This window comes from Hyperoodon ampullatus (genome assembly GCF_949752795.1).
Source record: "Hyperoodon ampullatus genome assembly, chromosome: 4".
In the NCBI taxonomy this organism is placed as follows: domain Eukaryota; kingdom Metazoa; phylum Chordata; class Mammalia; order Artiodactyla; family Ziphiidae; genus Hyperoodon; species Hyperoodon ampullatus.
The window spans coordinates 174,207,170-174,221,849 of record NC_136917.1 but is presented as its reverse complement, the minus strand read 5'-3'; the positions used below and the strand labels follow the sequence as shown (position 1 = coordinate 174,221,849).

Here is a 14,680-nt window from a genome sequence, read left to right as displayed (position 1 = left end):
GGAGGCCTAGGCAGGCTTCAGAAAGACAGAGGCCTCTGTCCTGAAACTGCACGGTTGAAGGTTTGTGGGAAATGAATGCACGGGAGTCAGAGTGAGAAAGCAGGAGACACGAAGCTGGTGGTTACCAGTCTCACCCCTGGGTCCTGTCTTCTGCTGCATGCCGCAGGCCAACGTGGCAGTCAGAGAGACAGGATTCCAGCTGGGCCTTCGCTCCAAAGAAAACTTTACTGTGGTAGGAATTCCTCAACGTCCAAGATGTTTTATTAATATTTTAAATGTTTATATTGGAATTCATGCCTTTCTTGCTAAAATCGTATTCCCTCAAAACTCATATGCCTTATTTTGTTACAGATATGCATTGAAATTTGACAAAACATAGCCAGACATAAACTGGTATTTGGATATCATTTAAATTCATGTAAATCTGCTTGTGCTACCTGTGACTTTTAATAATCACTGTCCTTCCAGAGGACTGGGTGGCTCCAGAAAAATGAGAGTCCCTGTGCAAATGGTACATTTCATAATCGACATCTTGTTGGGTTTATAGAACTAGTAGTTGTTCAGTGAGACTTTTTTCTTTCTCTCTTCATATATTGATCCAGTTTCCTTTAAACCTGGAATAAAATGAAACACAGCCTTTTATCAAGGCACAAACTCTAGAACTCATGAGACATTCTGGGACACAGAGAATCCGTGGCTAAATACGTTTGGGAAATGCAACATGCAATTATTTCCCTCCTGGAGATTCACAGCAGGGGCCAAGGTGCTGAGGCGAGAATTCCTGTAGTAAGTCACTCTAAGGAGTTTTGTTAAGCAACCTTTTCTCAATCTTCTTTGACAACAGAACACTTTCTGATGTAAGAATGTACTGACACTCCACAGAATGGTGTGTTACCCCAAATGCACCCTGGGTCCTACCTTTTATTTTTATATGCACCTCATGGGAAGAACTGGGATCATGTCAGTTATTCAGAGTTGGGCACACGTCTGAATTTAGGAATCCTTACATACAGTGGTATCTAAATTTTGGTAATTCCTCACTGGGAGCTTCCACAGCAGCAAATCTATTACTATCTTCTGCCAACTGGCTCCACGAAAGAGTTATCGGTAGAGGTTCTTATGAATCTACTTTCAATTTTCATTTAGAGACATTTAAACCATATGAGTATAAGCCTCCTTTATCTTTTTTTGCAAAAATTGACTATTAAAGAGAGTATGAAAGACTTAACCCAGCCAGGATTGAACTGAAACAGAGCTTTGATGTGAGCAAGACAGCCAGCACTACGGATCTCAGGCCATTCTGATGTAAATTGAAAATTCCAACAGTTCACAAGGAGAATGGATGGAAACCTTAGACTCACAACAAAAGTCGAAGGACATTTATAGGTTGTGTTATTTGAAGATAAATGATGGTTTGGATTCAATTCAGAAATGTTGCCCATTTCCAAAGCAGTCTTACCGGATGGAATCACAATGATTTATGAAGATTTTAAAAGTAAAAATTTTAGGTGGCAGCATACCTGGCCTGGGATGGCTAAAATTCATTCTGCATACTGAGAAGCTTACAACCGTCAACCTACATAGAAATCTAAGAAATCTAACAATAGGAGTTTAAAAATTGAGTTAACTTTTAGAAATAGACCCTGAAAAGTCTTTCTTTCCTATTTCTTTTTTTTTAGAAGTAGCCATAGTGTTCTGTGTTTAACTTGGAACTATTAATTGTTTAAAGACATAAGGCGTGTCTCCTCAGCCTCTCCTCCAGCCGCGGGGTCCCCACCAAGCCTGCCCAGCCTCTGCATGACCCCTTGCTATCTGCCATCCACTCTTCCTCTGTCAGATGCACCGGAGGCAGAGACCTGATTTTTCTCCCTGTTCCCGTGTATAGTTATGCAATTTTGTGCAGAAACTTTCTCTTTTTGAATCTCATTTTTCTCATCTCAAATATCAGCATAGACATGTGCTTTTTCTCCCCGGAGGTAGGGGCAAAATCAAATGATTTTGCAAAACTCTTGTCTGGCTCAATGAGCTACAATATGATTAAATGAATCTGATGAAATACATTAGACCACAGATGTAAATAATTGATAACTGGTTCTATATTTCAACCCTTAAAGTGCCATTTATCCTTCAAGGAAGAACATGTGTGTTCAAAGGTAGCACTTGCCCAGAGGAAGGGGTGAGCTGCGTGCAGCCGGCAACCTGCTCCCAGCCCTCAACAAGCCCGATCTTATCCCATGTAATTCATCCCTGTCTTATCTAAGTCAGTAACACAAGAAAAAGAAGAAAACACTTACGTTCAAGAGCTGAACATTCTGGCTCTCTGTTCACTCCTGTGTGTGGAGGAAACACCAAGGGTGCTTTCATAGCGCAAAGTTAGGGTCCATAGTTTTTAACCTCTTTATACCCAACTGGTATATTTTTGAGCTGAATATTCTGAAAACTACACATTGTCACTCATGGATTCTCTTCTCGATCTAGATGTCTGTAGCCTCAGCAAACTACACCTATTTCTGCTGAGTGGCCATCAAAATCCATGCCAGGTGCATTTCTTCAGAAAAGCTTCTTAGCAAGCACATTCTGTTCAAGCAGCTCCCTGGAAAGGGCTCTATTATTTTCAACTAAAAAATAAATGCGCTCTGGGATGACTTTGTGTCTGAGACTCCCCTGGAGTTATGCTCAGTGCGTGGCGGGGTCAATGCGGAGAACACAGGAGCAGAGTTGGGCACTGCGGGCTACAGATATGCAGGGTGACAGGCAGTCACAGTGACCGGCTAAGATGTTGACTTTGGCTGGAGTCTGAGCTGCCCTCCTCTGAGTGGAGACCTATGCGTCCGGCCAGGCCGCTCTGGAATTCAGCAAAGGAAAGACTCAAAGCACTTGGATATTTTGAAGGGAAAGTTGATGCATGTAGAAATCACACTGAACTTGCTCGTGTGGACCGACTTTGCAGAAGGCCACCACCCAGCGCATCCCCTTTGCCGCTCTTTCTCATCCTGCCTTAGTTACAGACTCTCCTGGGGTTGTGAGAGCATCATTTTCCTGCTGGGTTAAGGCTGAGGCATCTCGGTGTGTGTTAAAAATATTTTCTACACTGAACCCCTGCATTGAAAGTTCCTTGTCCAATTAATTGAAATCTGAGGTTAAAGTAGGAAAATTGAAGTGAGATGTTGAAAGGAAACTTACTAAAAGAAACGGGTTCTTTAGCCTATAAAAACATGATTTTTTTGTTTGACTTGGGGTTTCATTTTGTTGGTTTTTTTCCTTTTTTTTTGAAACTTGGTATTTAGGGATATTTCCAGTCTTTGAATCAGTCGACTGTAGTCAAACTGTGCCTGTAGCCCAGACTAGTATAAGTAACCACACTTCTTTTAAAGACTAATAAAATAAAGCCGTTTCTTGTTTAATGTCATAAATTATGAATGATTCTATTAAATTTCAATATGGTCTTATTATCATGTAAAAAGAGATCATCAGATAGACTCACACCTCAGGCAGCAGGAGAAGCCTGGTGGCCCATCATGAGTCTTTCTGGCTGGTCCTTCCAGGGTCGTCACGAGAAGACACCAGTGTCTCAGGGCGTGTGCGGGCTCTGCGATGGAGTGTGAAGGATCGTTCAGGGCCAGGCACGTAGTATGTGTTCAATAAACGCTTATTTGAATGAGCAGGGGTGATCCCGCCATGCATTTCGTCCCTGTGTGTCCTCTGAATCGCTAAGATGTCTTTGTTATCAAAAATATATAAGGAAAACCATTGTGTTCTTCAATCCAGTGAGGATTTTCCTTTTACAATCCAAGTGTTTGGTCAGTGACCAACCCAACTGAAGTACGTTGGTCCCGTTTCCCGTCTTAGATGCTCTATTGTGACCCATCCAGTTGCCCACCACGCAGGCCACCTCCTCCCTCCCTAGCTCTCTGCTCTCTCCAGACTCTGCCCCCTCGTGCTTTTGCATGCCTGTCTAAATGCCCATCCAAGATGACCCAGGCAGGATCCACGGTCAGCCAGAGGCATGACTGTGAATCAGTGTGGGTGGACAGTAACTCCTTGTCAGACGCCAGAGCAGCTGGAACTCGGGCTGCCCTCACCCGTCAACGAGACTGAGAGACGGCTCCAGCCCGTGCCCACCCAGGGTAGAGATGCGCCTGCCCCCATGGTTGAGAGGCTCTGGAGACTTCCCCTACCCGCCCGTGTCCATCAGATGTGCTGATGGGCATGAATGGGGTGGAGGGGGGAGTGCCTTGCCTGCCTGCACCTGTCAGCAGAGCTGATGGGCAGGGAAAGGTGGGGGAGGCCCCCTCCCATGCTGTCAACCCAGCTGACAGACAAGTATAAGTGGGCAAGGCCCCTGGCCTCTCCTAGTCAGACGGGGGAGTCGTTGCCTGATTGGGGAGTGGGTAGGGCCTCCGCTTGCCTGGCAGGCTGAAGGGTCTACATAGACTAGAGTGAAAGGCAGGGCTGGTGTGTGTGTGTGTGCATGCGTGTGTGTGTGTGTGTGCGTGAAAAAAAAAATTTTTTTTTTTAATATGAAGACGTGGCCCTACACCCACAACATGGGGCATCCACTGAGCCATAACGTTTGTCTTATAGTGACTGGGGCAATGGCAACCTTTGTCCAAAGGATTTTGCTACAAATGGGACTTTCACATAAATATGCTTTCAGATTTGAAGAAGGGAGACAGGGATAATATTTGTTAAGTTCGAGCTTTAAATTGATGATATAAATTTGGATATATTATATATTTGGATATATATTTTCACATATATAACCAAAAATAGTAAGCTTGTTCCTTATCTCTTAGCAGGTAAAGAATGTGATTCCTAAATCCTTCACCCAGTTGTTTTTATTTTTTATTTTTTCTTTGTTAGGTTAGAATGTCTTCACCCCAAGAGACATTTAAAGCAAGGATCTGGGTGCAGGCAGATCTCAGGCAGGAAAGATTGTTTTTGGTGAGAAATGCTATGTACTTGTCACTTGCAAGGCATTTGTACAAGGTTGATATACTGAAGCCTCCATGTGAACCAAGCTCTAGCCACATTTTCATGAGGTCCTTCTGAAAATGGGTCTCGGGGAGAGGGTTGGTGATGGAGCCAATCTCCTTGGAAAGGGCTCAGTGAGGAAGCAGCCGAAGTGTTTTATGACTTAGTATCTGGCCAGCGCTACACAACCTCCAAACAAATATGCAAAGTGTTTCAGTGATTCATTAGGTAAACAAAACACTTTTTTTAAAAAAAACAAAAAATTTGCAATTTGGAGAAAGGAATTTGGTCAATTATTCCAATCTCATTTTGTTTCAGTGAAATGCCGATTTTCACGTATCTGGGGATTTGGGCGTTAAACTGCCAACGAAGTATTACTTTAAGATGGAGCCCTGAGACACAGATGTAGAGAACAAATGTATGGACACCAAGGGGGCAAAGTGGCAGAGGAGGGGGGTGAGTTGGTGGTGTGATGAATTGGGAGATTGGGATTGACATATATACACTAATATGTATAAAATAGATCACTAATAAGAACCTGCTGTATAAAAAATAAATTAAATTAAATTAAAAAAAGAAGATGGAGCCCTGCGTGGTTCTGAAGATCAATTTAGAGGAAGGATACATTTTTTTAAAGAGGTATGATCACTCTCAAAATTTCCTAATTGTGTTCTCCTGCGATAGTTCAGTAAAACTGATTAACAAGACCATACAATCTCAGAAATTCGTCTGGGAAGATCTAACAGCTGGTCAACCACTTGAAGCAAAAATCAACCCATTATTCAATAGTATACCTTCTTTCATCAAAAAGTGACACTGGGAATTCCACTAGCCACAGTAGTTGAATCTGGTGGATAATCAACGCATCCCCCCACTCCCTGAAATATGCTCGTTATTCTCACATTCACAAGTCCTGATTCTATCATGTTGACTCATTAATGAATATGGTATCTAACCAGGCTTTCAGAAGAGAGTGAACTTGCTATGCTTTGCAGCGTTTTTGTTTTCGTCTTGAGGCATATAGTGCTTGCCTGGAGTCATTCACAGAGATTCTGTTTATATATACAAATGGGCTATGGTGGCAAGGAATTTGGATATTAATGGTTGAGTTAAAGAAAATATGTCTCAATTAAACCCAGAAAGAGAGGCCTCCATTTATGTTTACTTTCCTTCTGTTTCTGGGAAACTTAACCCTCTGTTCCAGACTGATGTCACAGGCACACATTATAAGCCTGCTGTCAACTGTGTTTTTTTGGAGCCATGGATTTATCCTTACTCTCCAGGTTAATCTTTGCTTCCAGTAGAGTATCAACAAAAATACAAGTGAGAGGTATTCTGTGAATTCCTTGACTGTTTTCTTTTTATGCTCTGTGCTGGTCATTTTACACCTGGAGTAGTGTATCCAGTTTGGGAAGCCACATTTAAGAAAAAAAAAAAATGAGGAGGAAAATCCCAGGGGGGCTGGCAAACAGCAAAGGTCTTTGACAACACAACATGAGTAATAGTTGAAGATACTAGAGATAATTAAATGATGAGGTAGAATACCTAGCTGGGGCATTAAAGTATTTGAAAGTTTTTCCTATGAAAGAGACATTAGAGAACAGTCTTGGTCATTGTAGAGCCTGAGCTTGGACCCTCCAACAGGTCGAGTTATAGTCAACAAGGCATGAGCTCAATTCAACAATGGTCTGCTCAGTAGAGGTCTTAGTAACACAATAGTCAGTAAGTGGTTGGAAGAACATCTCTTAGGAATGTTGAAAAGAAGAACCCTTCCTTTCAGTAGGAGCTTGAAGTCAAAGGGTCTAAATGCTTCCTCTATTGGTATATAATTCAATCATAAAGCTATTTAGAATACTTTGGGTCAGGATGAAGCCAGATTTTCCCTATTTGTTATAGACCATTTGGGCTTTTTCTCAGATTTAACACTATGAGGGTTTGTTTTTAAACATAATAGAATAGATTTATCAAGTTTTCTCATATTAAGGCACAAGTTGATTGCATATTCAGTTTGGGTGGTTATATGTCACCTTGAAGACAACCAGCTAATATGAAAGAAAAATGGAATGAAGTTTAAAATGGTAAATTTTGACTGCCTGATAAATAAATATACCCTAAAGATTCAATAATTCATCACTTTGAGTTATTTATCTCTCTCAAAAGATTCCTGAAATCATTCTTTACTGTTTCGCTTGATTAATTCTTTGATCTCCATGATGAAGATCACTTTATCCATGGCCACTGCACAGTCTGAGTTATTAAACAGATGGCGGGGGGATAAGCAAGTTGATGTTAATCATTTAAAACTGTAAAGAGGCTGGGTGAGAAGGCAGGGAAAAACAGGTTTTATACAATCATGATTTGGAGAGCTGCGGCTGCTGTATGTTTGTCTATTTGTAAAGTGTAAGTGGCTAATTTGCAGGCATGCTGGTCACCAGTGCAGTGCTACCTGCTTGCAAGGAGCACATCTGAATTACTTGCCTAAAGTACCTAGTTAAATAGGGTAATCAGTTGCCAGTCTTTTTTTTTTTTTTTTTGGTCAATCCACTTAAAAATATATTTATTTATTTTTATTGTAGCAAAATATACATAACACATCTACCATTTTATTCTTTTTTAAGTGTGTAATTTGGTGACATTAAGCACGTTCACATTGTTGTGTAACCATCACCTCCATCCTTCTCTAGAACGTCTTCCTCTTCTTAACCTTAAACTCTATATTGATTAAACAAAAGGTCCCCATTCCTCCTGCACCCCAAGACCCTGGCAACCACTATTTACTTTTTGTCTCTATGAATTTCCCTATTTTAGGTACCTCATATAAGTGGAATCATGGTATTTGTCCTTTTGTGTCTGCTTATTTCAGTTAGCATGTCTTCAAGTTTCAGCCATGTTGTAGCATGTGTCAGAACTCCACTCCCTTTAAAAACAAAAAAAAATATTGGCATATAATTGATTTACAATGTTGTGTTAAGTTGCCAGTCTTTATTGAGAAATACAAATAGTAGAGATGCTTAAAGTTTCACTCTGGTGCCTAAGTTAAACTTTGGGAAGCACACAGACTTCCAAAAATCACTGTCAAGAGAGCTAATCTTCCACTACAGAGCAAGAGTTTGTGTATATTTGCAAGGACTCAATTAAATTCTGACAGTTTTTTTTCACTGTTATTAACATATTATAGGAAACCCGGACATGAGTTATTGCACTTTGACAATCTTCAGACATTCTCAATCAGGATCCAAAATGTCACCCAACATGCGGGTGGTGGTAGGTGACCAGCTTGACAAATGTGGGCTAACAGGACCTACAAAGACCAATCTGAACAAGCAAAGACGTGAATCATAAGCCAGCCTCCTCAAAGCTGCCTATTCTCTGAAATGGATACAGTAAGCTGATAAAACATCTCCAGGTAGAGGAAGCTTCCTTTGATAGATTAGAATGGTGCACAATTGATAACTGAATATATAAGCAAGTGATTAATGCTTGAAACTGCCGGGTGACCTGTTTATTTCCGCTGTGTGGTTGCACACCTGGATCTGGAAGTGGCTTGGGGCCTCCAGGGCAGAGGAGCAGTGAAGGCCTGAGGGTCTCCACACCGGACTACGAGGAAGGGTTCATACCCCCTTGAAAGACACGCCGAGTCCCTGACATAAGAGACCAGGGATGAGCAGTCGGGTTTCTCACTTCTCCTCCTCCCCACGCCAACTCCTTCCCTCCTCTATCCCGTCCTTCCTCTCCTTTCCGTTTTGAGCCTGTGGCGGCTCAACAATTTTCATATGATGGTCATAGAGAGATTACTCGGCTTGATTTATAACAGCGCTTCCCAGATTATAGCAGATTATTTTCCTGGAAAGAAGGAAAGAGGGGCTCAGGGATGGCTCCATTGCTCACTGCTCTCAGGGAATCCTGGAGTGAACAGTCAGATGGGGTCCTGGGATCTGTCCGGAGCCCTTGCTGTGTAGATATGCATCATTGGTCTCCCAGGAGAGATGCACACAGGGATTCCTGAACTTATTTGCCCATGAAATCCTTTTTCATGGAATACCTATTAATATCTCAGAACGCAGTATGGAAAACTCTAGTTCACTTTATTAATTTGCTTACCAAACCCTTTCTCCATGGATAAGGCACCGACAAGCACAATCCTTGGTCAGGTCTGCTTTTATAGCATTCTAAATCGGCAAAGGCAACTTGGTGATATTTTACCCTTGTGACATTTCTCTTCCAGGATGGGAATTAAGCAACGACAGCCATGATCCCCAAAGTACATCCAAGGTTTGCCTGTTTTGTGAAATGTCTTAAGAAAAAAGACCTTAATGATTCAATAACTTTGGGAACTACTTCAAAATCTACTTGCTCTCCCCGACATACAATTCACATCATGGAGATCCAAATAAGTAATAATAACTCTGGAAAACATTACAGAAAGAAAGAGAGAGAGAGACAGGAAAGATGAGAAGAGGGAGGAGGGAGGAAGGAAGGAAGAATAAAAAAGAAAAATACCCAAATCCAACAAAAATCCTGCATACCTGTTTTTAAACTAGAATTCCACGACATAATGGGCATTAAATTGATACTGTTGTTGTTGTTGCTGTTGTTTTAAACTTCAGAATAACCTCCCACAAGCCAGTTTTCTGGAACACACTTGGATAAGTGCTGACCTGCCGCTATCAGCTCAAAACTTCTTTGCGACCATTTTATTTACTGTTCTGTGACAAAAATTACTATGAACAGCTATCCCCTGGATAAGAAATCAGGTAAAGCTAGTTTGACTCACTAAATCTGATTTACTGAGTTAATAAACCAGTTGATTTAGAATAGGTCTAATGCATATTTTTCATCCATTCTGCATTAAACTATTTCCCATGCCAAAACAAACAAACAAACAAAAACAAAAACAAAAAAACTTCTTTGCGAGCCACCGTTGTCTTAACTTCCTATCTTTCCAACACTCAGGAAAGCCTGAAGCAGGAACAAGGTAGGGCCTTTACTCCAAGATGCCCCTGGAGCTCTTTATGAGAGTAAAACAAAGCCAGAGATAGGACTAACTACCTTTGCTTTAAACTGAGCTGCTGTTAAACTCTGCTTTGCAACCCTTTGTTTCATGTCCGTATCCCTTTCACAGATGCTGGGGAGCCACAGCTCAAGACAGGCCAGGTTCTAATTGAGCTCATTAACACTCGGGATGTGAGGAGACACTTGATAGGAGTGTGGATACTTCTGGGGTTTAACTGTTCTAGTTTACAACATAAATAAATCTGATCTTGGCATATTGCAGCAAATTGAGACTGTTGGATAAAGTGACAGCATCACCGCAGATGTATTTTGCATTTATTCACATATTTAGACCTTAAAAATGATTAGTAAAGTTGGAAAAATTATTTGTCATTTCATAGCAAGTTAAGATTTCCTAAAAATCATCTCAGCAATTATTTTACTGGATGTCAATTCACAAGGGCTCCTTGCTTTTCTATGTTTGTGTTGGGTTTATAGAAAACAAACCAGACAAGTCTTTCTTCGACCTGAGATCTTTAAATCATGGTCTGCAAGGGCCGTATCTTTGTTTTTCCTCCCTCAAACTTCTATCACCTTTTCATAGGATGTTGTAATTATTCCAGATATCAATATACTCTATTCACGGTGTGATTAAGTGTAATATATAACAATAGTAGGCCACACCTATCTGATGGCTAGAATTATTTTATCAAAATTATTGTTGATATTATCACCATCATCATCATTAACATTAAAACAAGGTGATGTGGGAAGAGCTCAGTTATTTCAAATGTATTAATGTAGGTATTTTATAACTAATAACCTATGAAATAAGCAGCTTTTATTTTGAAAGCTAAAGAAATATAAAATAATTTATAATTTCCATTCCTTTAATTTGTGCTCCCCCCAAAAATTTAACTACCAAGAAAATAACTCTTACAAAAAGAACACCAGCGTAAACTGAGCACTTACCATTTATTAGGAATATTGTAACTGTTATTTCTAATACGTACAAGGTCTGAAGGTTTTTACAGATGAGAAGACTGAGCTTAGAGTGGTGAACAGCTAGTAAGGGTGAATCCACGGTTATAGGTAGCCCTGGTTCTTTCGGTAAGGTCGGGCTGCCCCACTACGAGTCTCTCAGGGGACAAAGTGTCAGATGTACCTAAAAGAACCACGGTAATCACACCATAGTCAGAATGGCTAATCTTTTAGACTTTAACTTGATGTTACCTTATTTTACTCAATTACATAAAAAATACTCAGTTCTTCCTACTTACGGTAAGTATAAAGTTGCAGAGAGCGACCATGATATTTCCTCCATTTACCAATCCTCAGAATCTCGCCTGGAGCTCACCTGGAGATGTGCCCTCGGCAGCTAGCAGAGCATCAATACACACCAATACCTGCCCGTTTTGGTGGCATTTACCTTGAGTGTCTTCCTTCTGCTTCAACTGAGACACACCTGTGTTTCCAGAGCACCAGCCTGTCCATCAGGTCAAACCTGTCTTTCAGGTCTTCTTCCTGAGGTTTCTAAGGATGACAGATAAGGGACTGTACCCTTTGTCCCTGAGTCCCCAGACCTTCAAACCTGATGGACTTTCTGCATCCTCAATGCTTTTTCTTGTCAAATCTTATTTATTAGTCTAAAAAAACCCAATATATTCTCATTATTAGTAGTGGGGAAAAAAAGTACAGAGAGGCAATTTTTAAAGAGAAGTATCTTTCCTCTTCTACCCATGGATCTGTTTTGGAGGTTAACCCGTTAACGCTGGTGGTAGCTGTCCTTAGCTTGGTGTGGTCGAGAGGTTATATAAACTTAGCAGTATGCACAGAGAGGGTTATGGTGTTGCCACTTAGCTTTTCAGAAAAAGATCATAACAAACTCCTTACCCTGTAATTGAGTTTTCTCACTTAATACAGCATCACGGACATTCTCCCCATCGAGAGCTATACAACTCATTCTTGCTAATAATGTGATAATATTCTTATTGGTCCTGATTTTTTTTTTCTTGCCAACATACACAACACAATATTTTTATTCAGGTATTCTTACGTATTACTGCTTTTTACATTTCTGTATTTTATGTTACCAAAAAAAAAAAAAAAGACTGCTAGAGAAAAAGAGTATGCACATCTTTATTTAATAAATGACTCTAACAGGCTGTAGCAATTCAAATTCCTACCAGTAATTTATGAAAATGACTATTTTCAAGCACCCCCATCCATAACAACTCCTGTTGAACTTTAAAATTTTTGCTATACTAGTGGGATTTAAAAAAAAATAAAAAAGCTTTCTCACAGCTGTCTTAATTTGCATTTCTCTGACAATGGGGTTCAGCTTCTTTTCATATGTATACTGGCCATTTGGATTGCCTTTTCTATGACTCAACACTCCATAAAAGATTTTTGTCTTTTTCTTTTCAATTTGTAAAATCCTGGTGATGCATACCCTTTGTTATTTGTATATGTTGCAAATAGTTTTTTCAGTACATGGTTTGTTTCTGTTTGTTATCTTTTACCATTTAAAAAGAAAAATGTGGTCAGATAGGCCTCCTTTAATTTATGGCTCTTTGTTTTTCAATGACACAAATATCTCCCAAACAATTGTCAAAATATTCGTGTATTTTTAAAGATTTTGTTTGACTATGGTATAAGTAGACATTTAGTTTTGTTTTCTTCTAAATGGACAGCTAATTATGTCAACACCATTTATTAAGTACCCCTGTGTCACCATCCTGAGTTGAAATAGCTCTTTTGTCATCTCTTGTTTCTGTACACACTTACTTTCTATATAGACCTCCTATTATGGACTTCTGTCATGTCAGTGTAATACTGCTTTTTATGTTAATGGCTTTATGTTCATTTTTAAATAGATTAAGTCAAGTGCTTCATCACTATTCTGATATTTAAAATTCTACAGTCTATTCTAAAATATTTACTTTTCCATATTGTTTCAGTTAGATTCAGCTAGGCAAAGAATAAACAATTAACCTTGAAGTTTTAATGCTTAACTCAACACAGGTGTGTCTCTTGCAAACTCCCAAGGAGGGGTGGGGTGGGTTAGTGCAGCTTTCCTCCTATTGAGGACCGAGGATGCAGGTATTCCTTGTGGAACTGCCATTTCAAAGTGCAGCTTCTGAATTTGTCTTTGCAAAAGAAAAGTGAATGAAGAACCACATTAATCCTCAAGTACAGTCCGTTGGTCAGGTCAGTCATGTGGTTTCAACCTAAGACTAGAGCACATTGTGATATGCATGTAGAATGTGGAATTTCGTGAGCAGGATTGTCTCTGCCTTATACCTGGCCTCTCAAGCCATTTTATTTAGTTCAAAATAAAGTTTTCTTCTGAATAAAAGTGCATCATATGTGTATATTATTTGGGAAGAATTAATACTTTTATGATTTTAAGTTTTCCTACCCAAGAAAATGATATTTGCAGCTAATGCCTACCTGACCTATTTTATGTTCTTTAATAGGATTTATAGTGTATATATATATATATATATATATATATATATATATATATATATATATATATATATATATATATATATATATATATATATTTTGTAGTGCGTGGGCCTCTCACTGTTGTGGCCTCTCCCTCTGCGGAGCACAGGCTCCGGACGCACAGGCTCAGCAGACATAGCTCATGGGGCCAGCTGCTCCACGGCAATGTGGGATCTTCCTGGACTGGGGCACAAGCCCATGTCCCCTGCATCGGCAGGCGGACTCTCAACCACTGCACCACCAGGGAAGCCCCAGATCTTTTATCTTTCTTATTAAGCATATTCCTAGATATTTTATAGTTCTTGTTAGCTTGGAAAAATGGAATAATTTGTACTCATTTTCATTTCTAATTATTGAAAGTAGAGAAGAAAACTATGGTTTTGTATATTTAGCTTGTATCCAGCCACCTTACCAAATGTTATTATATATTCTAGTAATTTATTTTATTTTTTCTGGGTCTATTTGTTTTAATCAAGGTACAGTTGATGTATGATATTATATAAGTTACAGGTGTACAAAGTAATGATTCACAATTTTTTAAAGGTTATAGTCCATTTATAGTTATTATAAACTATTGGCTATATTCTCTGGGTTGTAGAATATATCTTTGTGGATTATATATTTTATACATAACAGTTTGTGCCTCTTAATCCCTCACCCATTATATTGCCCCTGTCCCCTTCCTTCTCCCCACTGGTAACCACTAGTTTGTTCTCTATATCTGTGAGTCTGCTTCATTTTTCTATATTCACTAGTTTGTTTTATTTTTGAGATTCCACATATAAGTGGTATCATACAGTATTTGTCTTTCTGTGTCTGACTTATTTCACTTAGCATAATGCCCTTCAAGTCCATCAAATTTGTTGCGAAAAGCAAAATTTCATTATTTTTTATGGCTGAGTAATATTCCATTGTATACATATATACCACACCATCTTTATTCATTCATCTGTTGATGGACCCTTAAGTTGCTTCCATGTCTTGTCAACTATAAATAATGCTGCTATGAACATTGGAGTGCATGTATCTTTTCAAATTAGTGTTTTTGGCTTTTTATTTGTTTGTTTGTTTGTTTTTTGGATATATACCCAGGAGTAGAATTTCTGAGTCATATGGTAGCTATATGTTTAGTTTTTTGAGGAACCTCCGTACTATTCTCCATAGTGGCTGCACCAATTTACAGTACCACCAACAGTGTATG

At 39.5% G+C, this 14,680-nt stretch overlaps 1 long non-coding RNA gene across 1 annotated transcript; it reads right to left on the bottom strand.

Annotated features, from left to right (window-relative positions):
• Positions 1-243: 243 nt before the first annotated feature.
• On the bottom strand, positions 244-11,382 carry LOC307052951. Its single transcript, XR_013810887.1, has 3 exons — positions 11,247-11,382; positions 7,787-7,891; positions 244-614 (listed from the first exon to the last, which is right to left on the bottom strand). It is a non-coding gene; the product is annotated as an uncharacterized lncRNA (long non-coding RNA).
• Positions 11,383-14,680: the final 3,298 nt, after the last annotated feature.